The sequence below is a fragment of the Hippichthys cyanospilos genome, chromosome 7 (assembly GCF_059441005.1).
Source record: "Hippichthys cyanospilos isolate Australia breed blue-spotted pipefish chromosome 7, RoL_Hcya_1.0, whole genome shotgun sequence".
NCBI classification, from domain to species: Eukaryota; Metazoa; Chordata; class Actinopteri; order Syngnathiformes; family Syngnathidae; genus Hippichthys; species Hippichthys cyanospilos.
The window spans coordinates 22,796,609-22,803,914 of NC_142375.1; the positions used below are offsets into that span (position 1 = coordinate 22,796,609).

Below are 7,306 nucleotides of genomic sequence, written 5' to 3' on the forward strand. Positions count from 1 at the left end.
GTCATTTTGCAGTCCAAAAGCTCCTGACAGATGCATGATTTAAAAGCCAGGATGTTCTGCACAAACCATCCCGAAATGAGCAGGAATATCACTTGCTAGCTTGCAAACTCCAAAACACCAAGCCTGCTATAGTGCACGAGGCGTCACTCTTGGCCAGATCAATGCCTTTTTAACCCCTTAATATTACCAGTGGTTAAAAAAACAAACAAACACACCAATTGGGTTCCTATCAGTTTCTGGTTAAATTTGATTTTAATTTACAGTGGTTGACTGCACATGGCAATTAAGAATGTTCTAATATTAATAAGACTTGTAGGTTAATGAAAGTATTGGATTTTTCCTCAGCATGGGCATATCAAATATCGCGTCGCTAAGATCATTCGGACGGCTTTCATTTAAGGCTGCTGCTAATTCTACTACGCTTCTAGCCGAAGCTGCAGGATTTGCACGCTTGCTATTTCTTAAGCTTAATGAAGTCTTAACCTTGCATTTGCCCCCTGGTGGTAGGATGACTGAAAGTGCTTGATTTGACAACCAGCTTAAATGTTAATATCGTCGGGGATCATCTTAAGTAATCGTGGCGGCCAATATCGTGATCGCGATTAAAATTCGATTAATTGTTCAGCCCTAGTTGAGCTGTTAAAAAAAAGAAGATTAGTAGTAGTTGCAGTGTTTACTTACAGTTCTCTCTGCTGGTATTTGCTCTGGCCGCGAGCGCTGGTTTCGGCTCTGGATGCCGGCCCGGGCGTGTGAACGCCTCTTGTGCACGAAAGTTCCGTCAGTGCCACCGTCGCTGTATCCGAGGTCATCAGAGGGTCACGGTGCCGTGGTGCCACCTAAAATAAGAAAGAGAAGCTTAAGGTCTACAATACAAACACACACATGTATGTATATATAAATATATATATGTGGCAATCCTATACATTGTATAAGGTCAACAAAAGGGTGAAAAAAAAAAACACCCTCAAAAGGTTGTTTTGTGTGCCAAGCGCAGGCTTATTTGGACGTGGGGGTCTGGGAAAGGAACAGATGTGCGTACAGTCAATCCAGCTGTGCTGCGACACTTGATAACTGTGGGACAAACGGGGGAAAGGGCGTTTGGGTCAATGGGAAATCTCAACTATTTCAACTTTGTTTCAAATAATCTCAAAATCTATGACCTTTGCAAAAACTGGAAAAGTCACCTGTGTGCAAAGACATTCCTACAATGAGTTTTGATGGATGCACAGTACAATTGTGTATTAAGTATATCATGACTGAAGCGTTGCCTCCAAGAGTGAAATCGTATGAATGTCTTTACGTACGTTTTCTTCTTTTCCCACACTACGTGCTCTGCTTCCGCAAATAGAAGCTGCTCACCTACTTACAACGCTGCTTAATCGAGGCGACGAATGTCAAACTGGCCATTGGTTCTGCACTATATAGGGTGCCGTCATTGCCTCACCCAAATCATCATTCACCTAGGAAATGCAGCTAAACAATTTGAAAAATAAACCATCTCAGCATGTAATAAGACTGGAGCACCTCTCCAAAAGTTAAGGTAAAAAAAATACTAGCATTTCTTGCGGCTGAGTGAGTAGCAATCAAGGGTGTACACCATCTCTAACCCAAAGTCACCCAGCAGACCCAATCATAAGCAGTGTCAAATACGACAGCCCCTTTATTTCGCGGTTTTCAACTATTACGGGTTTAGTTATGAACATTTCCGATTCGCGATAACAGGGATTCACAATGTCGCTGTGAATGCAGAAATGGGCAGATTGTAGACGTTTGGAGTCTGTAACCGTACAGACAACCTGCTGGCAAGGTGGTCTTGCATCACAGATGCTGCCTTGAAGAGGTGCTACAGGAGAGCGTGGGGTGGAGACTGGTGTTTCACCCCCGAGGGGAGAGAAGCGCGGCGGCGGACCTGAGCGCCCTGCAACATGCTGCTGCCATGGAAACGCCCATAAGCCAAATGGTGAAACGGCCTGACAGAAACGCAGCACGGTAATTTCCTGACCTTGAAATTTCAATGCTGCCTGTCTGGACGGCAGGTGGAGAGGGGGGTAAAAAAAAACATTGACGTTTTCATTCTCAGCAAAGCCAGAGTCGGGTGTGAATGGGATCTTGGAAGCCAAACGGTTGTCGTGAAATTCTTCGATACGGAGTCCATTTGTTACCGTTTCAACACAAACGGGAAAAGAAACTCACTCGGGAAATGTGATGAAAGTGATAGACTTGTTTTCCTGCACCTCTTAGTTCACTTTGACCGTACAAAGGGATAATCCCCCTCTTAATAGACTTAAAGGCACTTTAACTGATCTCCCAGCTGTCTGCGCCGCCACCGGGAAAGCCTTCCGATCCAGGTTGGAATCCAAAGACGGCCTACGCACATTCCAAAAGTGCTTCAAGCGCTGAGATGAACTCAATCGGTCATCCAGACACGGGCGGCGCAAACTATGCATTGAGTTGTGGAATTCCAGATGTATTGTAACACCCAGATTAAGGGCAGCATCAAAGTTCTCGCATTAGCCCCACGCAGAACACTTAAGGGTCGGTCTGGGGGATTTTGCGGTGCTAAAACATGCAGTTTTTGGGGCAAGCTGATGCTAGCAAGTATCTTTATTTTTTTTTTGTTTCATATTGTTGAGTAATTATCTAAAACTCATTATTTAAACAAGAAGTTTAAGTACCTCCAATACTGGGTTTTACTAGAGCGACATCCCTGGCATTCCTTGAAATGACACAGAATGACCCTCAAATATGTTGGACAACTGGATGCTTTCAACCTTGGAGCAACGTTTGAACAGATAAAAAGTTCCACGAGTAGTACTTAAACTGGTGTCAATATGTGGGAGCCACAAAATGCGTCTTAACTTAAGTTTGATAAACAGTAAATAATTCATTCTGAGAGTGAGAAGGAATGTGGGTCAGAGCTGATCTGCATACATTTCCAACTGAGCACATCTTCAATCTACATCAGGAGGAACTGCACTGCAGGTTTAGCATCAAATTCCATCCAAGGTTATATTGGATGCTTATGATCATTTCTATGGATTGTGTGATGCGGACTAGTGTACTTTGATGTCATTGGGATGGAAAGGAACATCTTTTGTTAAGGCAGAACGACACGATGCTTGCTAAGCTCTGCAAGACTCAAGAGGAAAGGAAATTGATTCCGGTTCTAAAATGTGCCAAAAATTGGACTACAAAATGATGATGTAAGTGGTTAAAAGGTGTGCTTTGATGTAAACGGGGAAAAAAGAGGGTTGTTTTTTTTTTTAAGTCAAGATTTCCTGAGATGAAGAAAGAAAACGACAAAAACAATAACATTTGGTCAAATCCGGGACGAAGATCGGAGTACTTCAGTGTTCGTTATTCGGTCCTAGCTGCTAAAGACTTGGATCGAATCAAGATGACGAAAAAGTGAGAATTTTTTTTTGTTTTTTTTTTCACGTAAATTTGAAAGTGTTGTTTTTTTAATGAAGGAATGGAAAAATAAACTATTTAAAATCGAATTCATCAACAAAATAATTAACTTGAGGCCCTAAATTATTCAAAGTAAGTTTGCGTGTTATCTTGTTTCCTTTTTTTTTTTTTTAATAGATTTGTGTACTATGGACCAAATTGTGCAAAACTGTCCAGACAGTACGTGATGCACTTCACCAAACTTCAGCAAAGCTTCACCGAGCACAGGATCAAAATAAATAAAATAAAGACAACACTGGACTGAAATTTGGACACAGATGAGGACAGCCGTACTTTGGTGCCTTATTGTTGACACAAAAACACGATATGCCACTTTCTAAGCTTTCTCTTACAGGCCCGAAGCCACTTGAGATTCCACCAGGAATACAAGTAGTTAGCTGTGTATAAGGGTAACATTAGTGATTGGAGGACACACCAAATTTCAGCGGTAAAGAAAGAGATGTGACGAGTTTGTCAGGAAATGATAGCATAAAATCAGGCTTCAGAACGACGAATCAGAGGCATGCTGTTGTGCGCGCACGTGTTTCTCTCTCGCAGGAAACGAAAGCAAAGCCCTTTAATTTCCTCCTGCCCACACACCACGTTGGAACTCAGTTCTTCATTTTGCCGCATCAAACGTCTGCCCTTCCTACTGACATCCATGACGCGATGTTATTTGCGGCCCGCTCTCTTATCGGAGCGCTCCCTCAAAACAAGCGTTTAATCTTAAAACAAACACGGAGGCGATAAGGGATTCCGACTACTGAAGATTCTTATGCTTGGGGAATGCGTCGCCACCTGGGAGACTCTCACCAGTTACGCTCTTTTGCTTTTATTTATTTACACCAGGCAGGAGGTCCGAGGGTTTGTTTCAAAGAGTCGGGGGCTATTTGGAAAGTCTGCTCCGATGATAAGGTGATTAAGAAGTTCCAAAAGCCATCACGACTCAGTGAGTGTAGCGCACCGCATTGTTCTATTAAAACAAATATAGAGGTCAACTAAACGAGTATTACTTACTAATCGATTCATCGGTTTGAGACGTTGCACAAAGCTGGAACTACCTTTTTTTTTTTCCTTTGAGGAACATTTTGGCTAATCGATGACTTCAAGAGGAGCAACTTTGTCATTTTGTATATTTTTTATACATTTTATATATTTTTTATACATTTTATATATCAAAACAAAATGACTGAGGAGTCGTGAGACTACAGCTCTTGAATAATACTCGATATAATATACATGATAATCAAATATTTGAATGAAATACTACTAACCAGTACAAGTGCAACTCTTTAGTAGTCATTACTATTTTTCTATACAAAATTTCCCACAAATAAAAGATTTTTTTTTTTTAAGAAAGACCTGTATACAGCATCTGTATTTAAGGCATTCAGGCTTAAAATCTCATGCTATTAAGGGTCTTTTTTATTATTCTAATTTGTAATCTTTAGTTTATGACTGTAAAACTGCTCCAGCAGTGTATCAATACCTTAAAATAAAGCAAAGTACCAGCTGGATAATAGGTAGAATAGCATAGAATACTATATTATGTCTTTATTATCATTGGACAGCAGGTGGACAAAAAAATGGGAGTGCTGCTCCAATTGGTGCATATTAACTAAATATGAACAAAGAATAAATAGATATAACATAGAATAAGTACTATACTTTCACACTTGCCATTGTTATTTACAGTGTCCCAAATATCTAGTATTGGTATTCAGTTCGCACATCACTGTGAAATACTTTTTGGGTCCCCACAAGATGAAATATGACACTCTGATTCATAGTGTTTTTGCCACTTGCTGCAGACCGAAAATGACATCACAGCTCCTCAGGGCACAAGTAAAGACCAATTCGGCTAGTTAGGTCATGTGACATTCACAAACTGATTGGCCATTACCTGAGTCTTGGGCAAATGTGATGTCATTTTCAGTAAGTGGCAAAATGACTGTCCCCTGAGGTCGATGGGGAAATATGATTTGAGATACAAGTGTTAAAAGCAGTTCCAGCAAAAGAATATAAACAGGAAGTGAATTCTTGTGGCACATTTCAAAGCAATGACAATTATGCCTATTGTCAGTTAATAAACAATGCTTAACTTCTTTTGACACGTGCATGACAAGAAGCGTGTGGCACCGGTTCTATGGGAAGGACTCGTGGAGTCGGTCGTTTGTTGATTACAAAGGCACGTGATGAGAAAATATGATAACCATCTGATTAATGCGTTTTCACAGATGGAGACTGCATCTTTGCTCAACAAGAGTCGACTTATTTAGCCAATGTTTCTTTCTGTGCGCAATCTTGCACAATGTTATCGATCGTGACAGGAAGATGGGCAAACAAAATGATTGTTCTCTCGTGGATTTAAATGAAATAAACAGAATAAGTTCAGATGTCTGTGTGTTCTGTAATGTCTTTTAATGGGAAAACGCAAAGACACAACAGCTCATGACCACAATTGAATCAACGTAATAAACTGTCCAAGCAGGAAGCCGGGAGGTTGTTCAAGCTAAAGAAGAATTCGAGGGACATTTTGGAAGATATAAAAATAACCTTTGACTGTTGCCGATTGCATCCATTTTAAAAGTTGATCACCCTGCCTCGCCTTCACCAGAACTTTGCATCATGCTGTTTACAAGTGGTGTTGGCCATGAGTTTATTTGACTAGATTGTGTGACTTCAAAGCTTCCTTGTTGCTCCTGTCGTAATGTTTCAGCGAGCACGTTGATTACCCAGACATCAGACACCGAAAAAATATAAAAGCTTGATGAGCTCAATGTGCAAAATGCTGTATTCAAACCACAACAATGAACAAAGTTTAGCTGCAATAGAACTCTGAGCAAAGTTAGTTAACGAGTTAAACAAGAGTTAACTCGGCTTCTTTTCTTCTTGACTTAGCAGCATCTTTTTAAAAAGAACCCTAATCGTATTAACGCGCAGGAAGTCATACGGGTGGTTGAGCTTAGGGGAAAGAAAAGTAAATAACTTCTTTAGGGTGAAACAAGCACGCCGAATTAGCATGTGGCTAACAAGCTAAAGCTAAGATGCTAGGCCCGCGATGTGGTGCCTCGCTCCCCGGGTTGGGTGAGTGGAAAATGCCCGAGTGTGTTCACCTCACAAGCGCGAGGACGGCCGGGGACGACGGGCCTCTACGGTAGCTCCTTGCGGCGGCGTATACTGCGCGGGGTCTCCTCATGTGCTCCGGGCAGCAAGCGCCGGTGTGGAGCCTCCGAGTGAACGATGCTCTCCCTTTAGGGTCTTCTCTTTCCCAGCGTGTAGCGAACGGGTACCGCGGGCGACCACGTTAGCGGCACCGGCTAACTTAGCATCGGTCCGCGCGGGGGTCCTGGTGAAAAAAACGCCGCTAGCGTGAACCGCTCGGCTCAAAGCAGTCGGGGCGTATATGGCGCTCGCGCGGCTGCTTCAAGTCCGTCACGGCCTGTGTTTGTGACGGAAGGGGGCCGCGTCTTAACGGGAGCAAACGGCTTATCAAACGGGAGCAATTTGGCTTGGAGTGCCGCTCAGCGCTACTGCTAGCTTTCGGATTCTTTTGCTTGACAAATGGCCGTCGCGTAAATGTGACGTCAGAGTTTTTCATCTCAAACAGGCGCACGGAAATGACCTCAGCGTTTCATGGATTTTTTTCCTTGAAAATTCAATATTTGAGTACGAATAAACACTGAAACAAATTACTTTTAAAATATCAGTTTTTTAAGTATTACAATAATTTAATTTACATTCAGAATAAACGGAAACGAAGTGTTTTTTTTCTTTTTAAAATGTTCTTTTTTTAACCATTAATAAATTGCCTTTGTTTCACCATTCTTTAAATTTTGAAACTAAAAATCTAAAA

At 41.7% G+C, this 7,306-nt stretch overlaps 1 protein-coding gene across 2 annotated transcripts in view; it reads right to left on the bottom strand.

Annotated features, from left to right (window-relative positions):
* Positions 1-7,009, bottom strand: part of fbxw7 (F-box and WD repeat domain containing 7) — a 66,257-nt gene extending 59,248 nt beyond the window's left edge. Inside the window, exons 1-2 of one of the 2 annotated variants that reach the window (XM_088419591.1) lie at positions 6,567-7,009; positions 682-836 (exon numbers count right to left, since the gene is read on the bottom strand). The gene's annotated coding sequence lies outside the window, so the exon portion shown is untranslated. Of the gene's footprint in view, positions 1-681; positions 837-962; positions 983-6,566 lie in introns of those variants that run through there. The other variant, XM_088419593.1, reaches the window with a different exon arrangement.
* Positions 7,010-7,306: the final 297 nt, after the last annotated feature.